Source organism: Phaethon aethereus (genome assembly GCF_964289735.1).
Source record: "Phaethon aethereus genome assembly, chromosome: 5".
NCBI lineage: Eukaryota > Metazoa > Chordata > Aves > Phaethontiformes > Phaethontidae > Phaethon > Phaethon aethereus.
In genome coordinates, this window is record NC_138579.1 from 46,657,417 (window position 1) to 46,671,150 (window position 13,734).

At 38.0% G+C, this 13,734-nt stretch overlaps 1 protein-coding gene across 1 annotated transcript in view; it reads right to left on the reverse strand.

The window, feature by feature from the left end:
- The window catches only part of EXT2 (exostosin glycosyltransferase 2), a gene marked incomplete at both ends in the record, with an annotated part of 75,004 nt that overhangs the window by 46,378 nt on the left and 14,892 nt on the right, over positions 1–13,734 (reverse strand). The window lies entirely within an intron of this gene.

A 13,734-nucleotide genomic window follows, 5' to 3' on the forward strand; every position in this document is an offset into this window, starting at 1 on the left:
TATTTGGTTTAGGACCCTTAGCAATATCACACAATTAAGTTCTGTGTGCCTAAAGCTGGCTGGCTCTATCTTCTCTCTGTAATCAGTGGGGAAAAAAAAAATAGCGTCGTTCAGAGGGAAATTTAGAGCTCTGGTACCTTAAAATATCTCCTGAACAATCTGTTGTCCTCTTACTAAGGGAGCATGAGAAGACAGAATAAGTGACCAGCTGTAGCCCATGATCCTTCTTTCCCTTAAAGTCCTATCTTCAAAAATGATCTGAGGGCCCTCTCATTTTCCTGGAGAGGCATGAAGATTTGAAATGAGAACAAACCAGAATGTAGGGTACATTTTTCAAAAATAATTCATGTGTTTCAGACTATGTAAAAATGTAAGAGCCATGCTCTGAAAACTTGGCTCACATTTGGGGTGCCAGTACTATTACTCAAAAGGGTACATAACCTCTTTAGAAATCACAATCAGAACATAAAAATTAGATTCTTGTCCCCACACACAGACTACTACATCAGGAATTTTAATCAATTAAATCAATGCAATACTGGTAAAATCATGTCACTTGCCCAAAACTGAAAAGCTTTCTGAATTATTTTCATGTTTTATAGAAGATCAGATTAAAGCACCTTTCAAATTTGACCTAAGGTGGTTGTGTTGTGTCTATTTGTCAACAAGGACCTATCTAAGAAAAGCAGTAGTTTAGGCATGCTCATAACATCAGCATGCCATTTTTAAGGCTAAAAAATGGGGGTAGCAAGGAATTGCACTTTTAGGGATGTCTGATCACTTCAGATAAAGACTAATCCATAATTCAACATCGAGTTTTCCCAAAGCTCAAACCAGAAATTTCTCCAGAAGGGAAAGAGAGGAATGAGCAGTAGAACAATGCAGGACACATACAGTTGTTTCCAGTTTAACTAAGGTTTGCTTCTAATGGAACACAACAACATGCGTTTAATATTGTTTCTGAATTTTCATTCCATCTTTCAACTCTTGTTGCTGAGCTATGCATTATTCCCAAGTAAAGCCCTGAAAATATTCATCTATTTAACTTATACAACTTATGAGTGGCCTATCGAGGAATATTCCTTAATTACAAGATACTCCTCCAGGATGAGCAAGCAAAACAATTCCTATCATTACAGTCCTAATAAGAAAGAGATTCTAGATAGACATTTTGTGGTGCTGGTTTTTATTGTAATTCAGTCTCCAAAAATATCTCTTTGAAAGTAAAGCACTAGGTGGATTTAATCAGCTGGCTCAATATTCTCCACTGTAGTAATTTCAGCCATGAAACAACCACATTTGCCTACTTCAGATACAACAGAGAGTGAAAACTAAATTATTTCCGCCACCCAAATTTCTTTTTTTTTCTTTTTGAAGCTGCTGATTCATAAGGGGACAGAGGTCAGAGTTCAAAATGCTAGTCTTACTCTTCAGATACCAGCCACTTGGGAGTAACTCAGTTCTACTGGCTCTCAGTTTTATTGCTGTAAACTACTTGACAAATGCTGACTCATAAGAGCTAAGGGTAAAGGAAAATGTTAGTGCAAGCTCAGATATTAAGATTTTTGCACTGCAGTCTCCCTCAGATTCTCCTCTTTGGTGCTTTGAAAAGAATCACTTACATCAATTATAGTAATCCATACGTATAACACCACATATTATGCATATATGAGAATGGTTCTTTGAAACATATCTGTTAAATTTAACATTTAGAGTCTTGCTTCCATAGTTCCAGATAATTTGGGGACAGAGTTTGGGATGTTTTTTTGGTTTTGCTTGTTGGGGTTTGTTGGGGTTTTTTTTAAGGTTTTCATCTTCTGTAAGGAAGAAGAGCCTTGTTCTGCTTAAGATCTGGCTCAAATATATGACATACAAGAAGCTATTTTTAACAGAACAGTTCTCATCCTCTCTCATAAAATGGTAACATTTTATATGGTTTTGAAATCCTGCACTATCTTGACCCCTAAAATACAGATTTCTACTATTTCCCATCCTAATGATAGTTACTCAGTTTTAAAAATAACAAGAACACAAGATTTGAATAGATAAAACCACCACTTAGGACTGGTATTCTCCCCTTCCTCCATATATTTCTGTACCTTAAACTTGCTTCTTTGATTAATGAGTATGTCAGCTTCACAACTCTGTTGCAGAAGGCAACATCACACCAGCCAGGAAACCTGACTTACTGCCCTGGCACCTTACAAATCCACTGCCAAAATATATTTCAGTTATGCAGCCAACAAATAAGTATCGGTACTACAAGCAGCAAGGAACCACCGCGTTCTCAGCTGTGGCTGGGAATACTGTTGCAAAGCACAGAGACAGAGACAGCAAAGAAAGGAGGATGAGAAAAAAAAGAAAAGTTTCATAAAGGACTTAGAGCTTTAAAAATATGTAATGTAAAAATGGCTGCCATTTACTGAATTCCCTTTGCTCCCAAAGAGCTTTCAGCTCTGTCTTCCGATTTTACAGGCAAATGATATGCGTTGACACCACAGAAATAACACAGCTGTAAGAGAGTAATGTAGATCCTACTCTGGCTTCCAGATAGTCATAATCATCATTGATAATGATGTAAAGACACAAAAACCAGCCCCTTCTCTCTCTCCCTCTAGTTTCCAGGAGTTTGTAGGGCTCCCTAATTACTCCAGTTTCACCAGGCTGTTGCTGTGAAGGAGCAGGCACATCTACCCGGAGTAGTTGTCAAAATTACTTGGATCTGTATCATCCTTTTTTTGATAAGTTTGTCCTTTGCACACATCCTGTTAACCACATGAAACCAGACCTACACTGAGTCAGATTTACGCTACCATTGATTCAACAGCAGTCCATAAAGTAATAGAAAACAAATATGTGTATGTAATTGCAGGGAACATTCAACTACTGTATGACCACAAGTTAGGGCGTGGGGGGACGTTTTAGCCACATTTCTTGACAAATGATGGACAGCTCCTGAAACTGAAAGCGATAGGTTTCTAGTCCCAGGGGTATTGCCTTCAAATATGTCTATGTTCTCAGGGTAGATCAGTTTTCCCTGCTGCAGGAATCCTGCTGAGAGTTGAGGTCCCAAGCAAAACACTGGAATCTGACTGCAAGCCTTTGAGGTGGCAGGAGCCAAGGGGGGTTCAAAGACAAGGCTGGCTGGTGGGCAGCACCTCTGAGTATTGCAGAGGTTAGAGGTTAGTAAAGCAGGAGCCACTGGCCAATAAAACAGTGTTTGGAGAGCCCACTCTACAGATAAATTGGGGATCTGTTTACACCTTTCCCAGCTTTCTGAGTTACACACACTGATGCTTCCCACTGTGATCTTGTCCTATGTCCACCAGCATCTCCCCTCCTCAGCAGCTGCCCTGCTCTCTGCTGGTTGGCTTTATAACATGGCTAAAGGATGCTTGGAAACTTTTAATCAGCATCTAGCATCAAAAATAAATAAATAAAAGCACAACTGCTTTTATTTGTGTCAACTGCTGCAACAAGATCTGTCTTGTTTGAGATTTCCCATGACTGCTGTACTAATGCTGGGAGAATAGAAGCTTAAATTCCCTTGATTAGAGAAGCTAAACACAAAGCAAGGCCAGTGCCAATCACACACATGAAAGGACAGCTTTTTGAAGCAAGAAAAAAAATCTAGGTAGGGTTACCACCATATTATAGCGGTCAAAAATCAGCACATACCTCAACCTCATAGCTTAAGCTCTATACCAGGAAGAACTTGCCCTTTTGATGAAGACATGTTTTACTCAGTTTCCTGTAAGCTATATAGTTCTATTTTATATAAGCATAAACATACACATACTCATACCCCCATACACACAGCTCTCAACCTTGGACAACTTTAACCGCAGACTTTGCTGTCAGCATTGCTTGACTACAGATATATCTTACTGACTTCTATAAGGATAAAAGCTGAAGGACTGGCAGTCATGGGTCTTTTTCCATATCTACGGGAAAAATTCAGTTTAGGACATGGTGCTGCTTTTTTCCTCCACACCTTGAAAATAGCTGATCTTAGCTCAAACTATGTAGAAATACCGCATCCTTCATGACTCAAACTGTGCATGGTTATATGGCTGTCTGATGAAATAGATAAGGTGATTAAGAATTGCTGGTTGTAATAATACTATGTGGTGGTCACACTGCAATGGAACAGCACAGAACTACATGGACAAAGTAGCTGGTAGACATCAACAAGTGTTGTTTATTTTTTCTTGGCAAACATCTGAAATAGCATGCTAAAGAGAAATATTCTTTACTGCTTGAAGCCAAATTTTGTAAAAAAGAAGTAATCTCAAAGATAAACGCTAAAGCTTATTACAGAAGTCCTTGCTACCCTGAAAATGATGGACAGTACACCACTGACCAGCATCTGCATATTTATTCTGTATTAATCTTTTGCTTCACCTGAACAATTGAAAACATGAGGAAGGAGCAGTTTCTCCCTCTCCCCTCAATACATATATAACATGGCCTCTGCAACAGATGGAACTCATGTCTCAGGAGATTCCCTGAAGCACTGGCCACTAAACAGAGATCACAACAGATCAGAATCAAAACAAGCAGTGAGAGGAAGAGCACAGAGCCTGGGCTTGGTGCTGCTAGCTTACTGATGCATTTCAGACAGTTGGTTAATGGGTGTTGCCTTTATGCTCAGGCTTAACCTAATCACCAGACTGAGGAAAGTTTTACCCAATGCCTCAACAGGCACTGGAAAATCGATATTTTTTGCTTTTGTTTACTAGTGTTGGGAAGCATTTTATGGTAGACTGTGCTGCGGGGGGCAGACACCGAGGTGAAGTATTCTGTGGACCCCCAGGGACCAGAATTCCATTACCAGCTGAGTCTGGTTGCAAGAAACTGTATTTCTTAAGCTTAACTGTAATCTAACAACTTCTATCCATGATGCCCTACTCCACTATTAGTATCCTGGAATATGCACACCCTCTACAATCCTCATCTACAGAGCAACTGTACAGATTTAAGCCACCAGGATAGACTATGTATTCAAAGACAACTAATGCCAGGTGTCACTTTCATTTCTAAAGAGCATTCGAAGTTGTCAGCTAATGAAAAAAAAAAAAAAGAGGAGCAGAGGGAAAAGGAAGGAGCCAAGCCCCAGATACAAGTTACACCATTTGCAAACCAAAGGGCATTAAAGTATATTCCTGGCACAGCCCACTTTTCCATTTGTAACAAAGATATATAATTTTCCTACATATAGGCATCTAAGAAACTGTTAGATATATCAGATATATCTGCAAAATTTACAGGCAAGGATTGTGTTGTAAGATACATTAAATTAAGTCACTAAAACAGGATCCAGGACTTCTAAATTCCATTACTAATATTATGATTTGACCTTGTACAAGTTATTTTTGCCTCTATCCACTCATCAGTGAAATGGATATAAGAGCAAGATATATTTACTATTACTATTTAATACACTCACATGCAAATTACTACAGCAATGCAGTATATTTATACTAGATAGGTAAATGTTAAAGTTGTAACACTTTTGATAATGAAGGGCTAAGTGGAGCAAGTGAATTTGATAAAGAAATGTGATGTGGTACAGACTAAGCAGCACCAGTGGGACAGCACAGAGTAACAAAAAATGAGTGGAACACCAGGAGAGATGCTTAATCATCCATTTATCTGCAACTAACTGCTTCATGTGCATGACAGAATACTTTTGGTTCATCCGGGTTTATCTGTAGTCTATCCAAGTCGTGTATAGCGATCTGCAAATGGCAAGTACAAAAAATCCACTATGCAACAACATAGAGACTCTTAAAATCTAATCTTAAAAACAAAAAAATACTACTCTTAAAATAGCATAATCTCCCTCCTACACTTGAAGTTTAACCTTTTGTTGTTCAGAGGCTGCAAACCCAGATACAAAGGTAGCACAACTGCATCCTATGAAAAATATTCACTGAGGTGCTGATTGCTCTCAAATTTCTAAGCGCTCTCTCAGAGATGCCACAAAGACCACTGTGTAATACAACAAGCATGAAAACAGTTTTCTTCATTCTGGAAAGCAACAGAGCAGGACAGACAACAGGAAAAAAGATCTAGGATAAGGATACTCTCCACAACAAACGAAGGAGAGGAGCGGGGAGCAATGAAAGTCTCATATATAAATGCCAAGGATTCTACAACTCCCCTGGTGATCCTGGCAGTAAGCCAGGAAAAAGTTTTCTCCTTCCTTTGCTGTTTGCAGCAACAAATCTTTCCTCTGGGGGAGGGGTGAGAGGGCTGGAACTAACTTCACTGCATCTGATAAGATGGCAAGTTGTCCAGGCCTGACATTTATGGGGGACCCAGAGCTCCACTGAAGCACTCTGGGAGGATTAAAGCAGGGTTAGCCTCTCCAATCGCACTCCTTAAAACGCTACAAATGGCAGACAGATGAAAGTTCGTTTAAATTTGATAATGATAAGTCTAAAGAACCCCAAGACAGAAGCTGTCCCTTGTCAGGGAAAGAACTGCAGCTGGAAGTTGAATATTCTCATTAAAAGGACTTGTAAAATCTAACTATGCTCAAAGAGCTTCCAGTGTCCAGATACTGAAATGAAGTTCTGTTTAATTGGCTAACAAGAACTAAATCCCATCTCTTATGTGAGCTGCACCACCCACTGGAAAAGTCCACCACCCATTTGTTTTAACTCTATCCAGAACCATTTCATTCTAAGAATGGGATGTTTCACACGCTGGCAGTGATTGCCTGGAGCCAGTAGAAAGGCTCATATAGCTGTCAGCAAGCTGATAAGAGTTGAAATTACTCTACAGAGCCCTCTTTAAAGAAGAGCCAAAGCAGCACATTAAATGAAAGGGAGGAGGGGTCAGAAAAGCCAGCCACTCATGTTGTTTTAACGTGGCACTAAAACAAGTCATTGATTTATGCATGTGTCTTCAGCTCTGTTTGACCCAGAGTCTGAACTTTTCTTCAGGTCAGGGCTGAGGCACATGGGACGTGCACTAGAAAAACCACAATAGCTTGTCCAGGTATTCTGACTGTGGGAACAAACATTGCCAACTGCAAGTTTTCTGTCCACATTTTTTAAATTGAATTTACATTGCTTTTAGCTTTTAATTGTCCACACGGGCTGAGAAGACAAGAGGTTGTGATTATCTAAAACTTTAATTAATAAAAAATCGAGAATGCTGCGTGACCACTATTTGCGTGAGTATCTTGTGGGGCTTCAGGAAAGTGAATTATCCATCCATACAAAGGAGGAAACTATGTATCACGGTCAATATTCTCTCACTGAAGTATTTGGCAGCCAGTGAAGTCGAGATGCATTTAAAAAGAACACTGATGATCTGACGAGGTTATTCCACAAAGCATTATAATACCAAGGTCTCTTGCAAACCTGAGTGTTGAGTTGCATCACTGCAACCGCACCGGGTCTGACCTGTATTCTGCCTCTGACAATGGTCCACAGAAGGTACCTTAGGAACTCACACACACAAACACAGGAAGCATAAGCCACCACTTCCCCAAAGCACTCTCCAGCTTCCAGAAGTCTGCAGCTCAGGAACTTCTAAGCCAGAGGGTATATCTTTGCATTCATCTCTGACAGATTTTCCTTCTCTGGATTTCTTCATTCACCCTTTATGCCAATAAAAACCCTTCACTCACACAAAATGCCGAAGCAGTGAGTCCCACAGACTACCTAGTTCTGGGAAAAGATTATCTCTGTTTTTATTTTTTTAGATTCCCAACAAAACAAGTCCTAGGAAACATCAAAATGAAATTGTATCAAACAATGTACAGTCATATCCATTCACTTTCTTCACGACCGTCTTATTTTATAGTTCTGTATTATATGCTTGCTCCTTGTCTTATCCCCAATCATTCATTTTCAAGATTAAAAGTGTTAGGCTATTTAATCACTCATTGTGAAACTTTTGATCACCCTTGTTCTATTATATCCTTTTTAACATGGGAGAACTGTAACTATGGACTGGATTCAGATATACCACAGATTTATGCAGTTGCATAGTATTTTCCATTTTGTTCTCTACCTCTTTTCTAAAAAATTTTTATATTACTTTTTTTGACCATAACTAACCATGGAATTTATATTTTCACATAACTATTTATTACAGCTCTGTGAACTCTTTTCCAAGTGACTACAGCTAGCTGAGAGGCCATCACTGCATATAAGAAGACAGTTTTAAAGTGTGCATATACTCCTTGCTTTGTACACTGAATTTCATTTGTCACTTTACCATTTCATCATGCTGTACCTGAATTTCTTTGGCCTAAGATGTGCCAATTCCAAATAAAACCTTTCCCAAAACAGAATCCTTCATAAGGGATAACTGCAAGGGGTTTTTCTATTACTGTTAGCTTCAGCTGCATAATTTCCCTTAAAAAGCCATGCTGTTCTGGGGTGCTCACCTTCTACAGAGCTACCTAATTTTACAGAATTTCTATCTGCAACATCTCCACCTCTCCATCAGTTTGGCTGAAATTGGGCAGTAGCAGAAATCAGAAGAGAAATCAGCATACACATTGTATATGATCATACCCTTGTTTCCCCAGGAAACCAAGATGAAAAGAATTCCTGCACTCCAGAACACTAGCTCTTCATTCTTGTACCATTAGAGCACACAAAGTCACCCAGTCTTCCAGACTAGATATTAATTCAAAAGTTTTATTTTTGGGAGGTGGGGAATGTTATAAAGTCAAAAAGGAACAGGCACACAAAGCCTTCTTTTGAAAATAAACTCCTTACCTAAAATCTGTTCAGTGAGAAAGAATGCCTAAACAAACAGAGGAATAACTTCTATTCCCATTGCATAGTACTTTCATATTCTGATCCATGCCTTAATGAGCCTATCTGTGCTAAAAGACTTCCAAGTATGCTGATATTTAGTGAGGAAAAACATTTACAAAATGTCTGTATATTCAGATAGACAGATTCATCTCACAAAAAGAAGGGGAAAAAAGGCACAAAGGCTCAGATATAAGTTGAGGAAAACTTTCGTGCAAGTTAAAGACATTTATGTATTAACTACAGTGGTGAAATATGTTTCTAGAGATTAACAGGCTTTCAAAGCAAAACATTAGAAAAACTCTGTTGAGAGGGAAACTATACAAGGCATAGGAAAAGCAGACACCAGCAAAGTTTTGGTTTGCTTTTTTTCCTTTACCTATTTTACTTTTCTTCAGGAGCAAGACGAAATTTCAAATTTCACTCCCTATCATATAGGTCTGTTACATTTACTTTTATTTCTTGTCCCTCCACTTCCAGAACTCTGCTATTACCTGGGTGCTGGTTTGTGGTGCAGAGAAAATGAAAGCATAAGGATGCAGCATCAAGTCTGCTCGATCAGTAGCTGTGCAGCTAAGCTGCTTATCGACTTGCCTCTGGGCACTTCTGCCAGTGTTTCAGACTCCATATGGAACTATTTGTGAGAGGGGGATGGTCAAGGAAGCTTCAAAGAAAATGAGAATGACAACATTACTGTAGAAAACAGACAAGACAGCAATCCCAGAGATGCACAATTCACCCAGACTGCTATTAATTTTAGCAACTCAATTGGCAGAGGGTCTTTTTGATGGTCAATATGTTGGAGTTTTTAAGAGCTATCATATGCTAGTCTCCAGTTCTCATGGACATAGGCTGTACATGTAGTATTAAAAATATGAAGCAATTTTTCACAACAGTGTAGACTATGCTATGAACACAGAAACTATTCCCTTTTGTGAGGAAAGACAGGAAACTGAACCAGGAATTGTTGAGGGCAAAAAGTTCTGCAAGTTTGAACAATAAAAGCGTAAGTTAATATGGCTAATCTCCAGAGATCTCAGCACAATCAGGTATAATTCAGGAGAGTAGAAATTCATTCTGATTTCCCACACTCCAGCTCTGTTCAAACCAATAAACCTCTTTCCTGGTTCATACCATTTACTGTCTGACAAAACAACTGAGCAAAATAAAGTTGTATTATAGGAAATTACAGCCCAGGTCATACCAGCCGTAGATCCTAGCAGCTGACAACTCCAAAACTAAAGCACGTGTATTTCATCCTCCTCATGACAGTACTGTGTGATGCTCATGATCAGTGTACAAACTATATGAAAATATTTTCAAATACGGGTTCTTATATATTCTAAATGTAATGATTTCTCTTTAAAAGCCTTCCTCTCTTCTCAAGCAGATGCATGCCTCAAATTACTTCCAGAAACAAAGCAAAAATGAAGCATAGAGAAAATTTTACTCATTAAAAGCAGACAATCTATTCCAACTTGAAAAAAATTTATATATACATATATAGGTGTGTATTTTAACCTTGATGTATGATTTCCAGAGAATCAACTGCAATAAAATACCACAAAAAGAGTACCTAATCAATAAAGAAAACTGGCAAGCTAACATTTACAATAAAATTTGTTTTAATTATGAGGTTTTCCAACAAAATATAAGAATTATGTCATAGTCAAGACCAAAGTAGTCGGACAGCAAAGCTCCAATCCCACAAAGGTTATCAGATCCAGAAAGTCTGATAGATATGATGAATGCATGCTTCATCCTACTAAAAAACAGAAGAAATTTAGAGCAAGGATTTGTTCTGTTTGGCTAAGAAAAGGATGATCTCAACCACAGTCATGTCAGAACACGTCAACTGGTTTCTTAATTTACTGAAAAAGTACGTTAATTGGCAGGTACTAGCAAAGCATGTTTCACAAGTCTTTATCAAAAATGTACTGTCTCCCCTAGTGGAATTTTATGTGCAAGAAAAACAGTTTTTGAAATAAAACCTGAACACATCCTAACTGCAAAGGAAACAGTGAGATACCATAAAACAATTTTCATACTAATTTTGATAAAAGCTCTTTGCAAAGATTCCTTTTCCCTCATTTTAGCATCAGTTGTAGACCAATCTTTTTGTAACTGCTGTATCAAACTCCAAGTGTTTCACAATGTAAAAACAAGAACGAACATGATCATTGTGATCTAACTATCTTTGTTTCCGTCTCAATAAGAGTAATGCTCAGTGAAAACTAGAATGGACTCGAAAAAAACAAACATACCACATGACCAGTTTCAGTCAGTCCTCTTTCACTTGACAAAAAACAAGACCCAAGATATTGTATATCAGGTTTTATCAGCCCTTGAAGTTGAAACAGCAAAAGAAAGCTGTTTAAGTATTATTGAGAAACATGGGTTACTTGCAAAACCAGAATATTTTGAGGATTTTATTGCCCTTCCTGGCTAAACAGAATAAACAACTGCTATAGATCACATCTGAAAACATGTATAAATCACTCCAGTTCATTTGCAGATTCATTCTATAAATGGGCATTAGTTGAGTTTCATTTTAGTAATTCCTTGCCTGAGAAACAAAATAGAGCACTTATGACAAATTCACTTTGCTTCTGAACTACCCTTAGCACCAGCCTCCTCAAAAGGTTAATTCTAACTTCAAATTCTCTCTTCTCCTATCATCACTTCAGCCCTATTTTGTGAATCTTTATTCATTAATTCCTGTACATTGCTGCTGAAGTGAAGACACTGAAAAAAACTGGAAGACATTTTGTCTAGCCACAAAGTCCTAAGATACTTTCCAAAAGCATTTAAATAAAAAACCAGTACGTAAAGTGTGCAACTCCTCCCTGCTGTGAGACTGATGAGGAGGAAGGAAACAAAAAAACCTGTAGCACAGGTGGAGTATTAGTACATATTTATCAACGAGGAAAAGCAATTAGATAATTGGTAGTCCACACAATATCAGTCACTAAGTACTTTTTCACTGTATCAGATAACTAGAACATAGAACCATGTATCAGCAAGGGAATTTCACAGATGCTTACACTGGGACTTTACCTTGTAAATAAGGCTGACAGGACATTAAATGTATGCGTAACATCTTTAAATATCCTCAATATGCAGACAGAAATAAATTCACAAAGGTAAGAGACAGACAGACCTCGTGATTTCATCCTGATACTCTTACTACCAAAACACACAACTACATCCTCAATAAAGGCATCAAGGTGTGAGAGGCAGCTTTAGAAAAACATACTTCCCACCTTTGGTCAACAGGATCACAGTTTTCAATATCTTCAGTGATGCTTTGGACCCAATGACAATGAATACTGCAAACCATCTATAATCCAACAAAATTCACTCCCGACACAGACTAGAACTGAATTCTGGGTATTAAAATATCTTACATTTCAACTTAATTTTATGGAGTTAGAGATAATATAGATAACTTATACATCATCTGAATTAAAGGAGGTTTTGTCAGTTTGTTTCATTGTGAATGTTTAGGGTTTTTTTCATTTGTTTGGTTTTGCTTTTTGGGGATTTTTTTGGGGGCTGGGTGTTTGTTGTTTTTTTTTTTTTCTTACAAACTAGTATTGTTTCCTGATTTCATATTTGAAAATTACTGTTTAAGCTGCCCATAATGACAAATGCATTCTCTGTAGAAGGAGAACACTATCCTGAAATGATTATTTTATGATATTAGTAAAATGGACAAGAAAAATCAATGCACACTTTAACAGAATATTAATGTCAGTTTTAAAGCTTTATTAAGAAAAAATCCCTAGTGTTAACATCTCTACATTCATGTCAGAGAAAAAAAGAAAATAAAGCAAAATCATGTTTCTAGGAGCTGGAACAGCAAACCTACTTTTTCACCTGCCATCCCTGGTGGCAAGTTGGTGCTGCCAGTAGGCTCCACCAAAATGGTTTACTTGTGTGAAGGGACTAAAGAGAAAGGAGACCCCTGATGGCTGCTGTGATATTTGCAGACTCTCTGTACAAAGAATGAAGTGAAGCTGGCAACAGAATTCAGGTGTGAAAAGATACTGCTGGATCTGAGAGTCTATTTTCTCCACACATATATCCAGTATTAATATACACTGTGCAGCTTTTAGCACTGTCTAGGTAGAAATAACTAGAGTGCTGTAGGCTACACCCTGAAAAACCATGCCTTGGTTCACTTTTTACAAGGACCACATAAAAGATGATTTTGTCACTAAAGTTGGGTAAGGGAATTTCAGAAACATGTCTTCACAATTCTTGCAGAAATTCAATTACAGAAATCCCATGCGTCTATAAAAGTCACCTGAGATCAGATAGTTTACTTTGTCCCTACATACCTAGTTCTTACTTTCTCTATGCCTCAGTTCCTCATCAGGAAAATCTCCATACCTTAAAACAATATATGCTCAGGTACAGTAAGGTGACTATTAACATCTTACTTCTTCACAGTCACAAAAATCTAATCTATATATTCCGACTACCAAAAGAACAATGTGGTTGAATCCTACCCCCTAATCTGACAACAAAACTCTTCACACTTTGTGAAAATCCTCACATGGCTAACAGTCCTCATCTGTTGAGCTTGCACGTTATGTGTGAGCTCTAGAATTGAAGCAACTGTTGATGATAGTGTACATAACAGCAAAGCTAACATAAACAGGAATCAGCATCAACTGGAGTAAACTAGAAGACATTTCCTCTGACTATATACCCAGCCAACACAGACTTCATTCATGAGTTTGGACAGTTCATGATCTCAGCTCTTCTAGTCACCAAATAAGTGAAATTTCCCTCTCAGAGGCATTGTCAACTTAGTTAAAATATTTAAAACATTTTGGACTTAATACTTCCCTCACATTTTGAGCGATTAAAACTTACGTACAAACCAAAGCTTCCCTTGAGATAAAGACAGACTCTTGAACTTCTTCTTTAATACAATTTA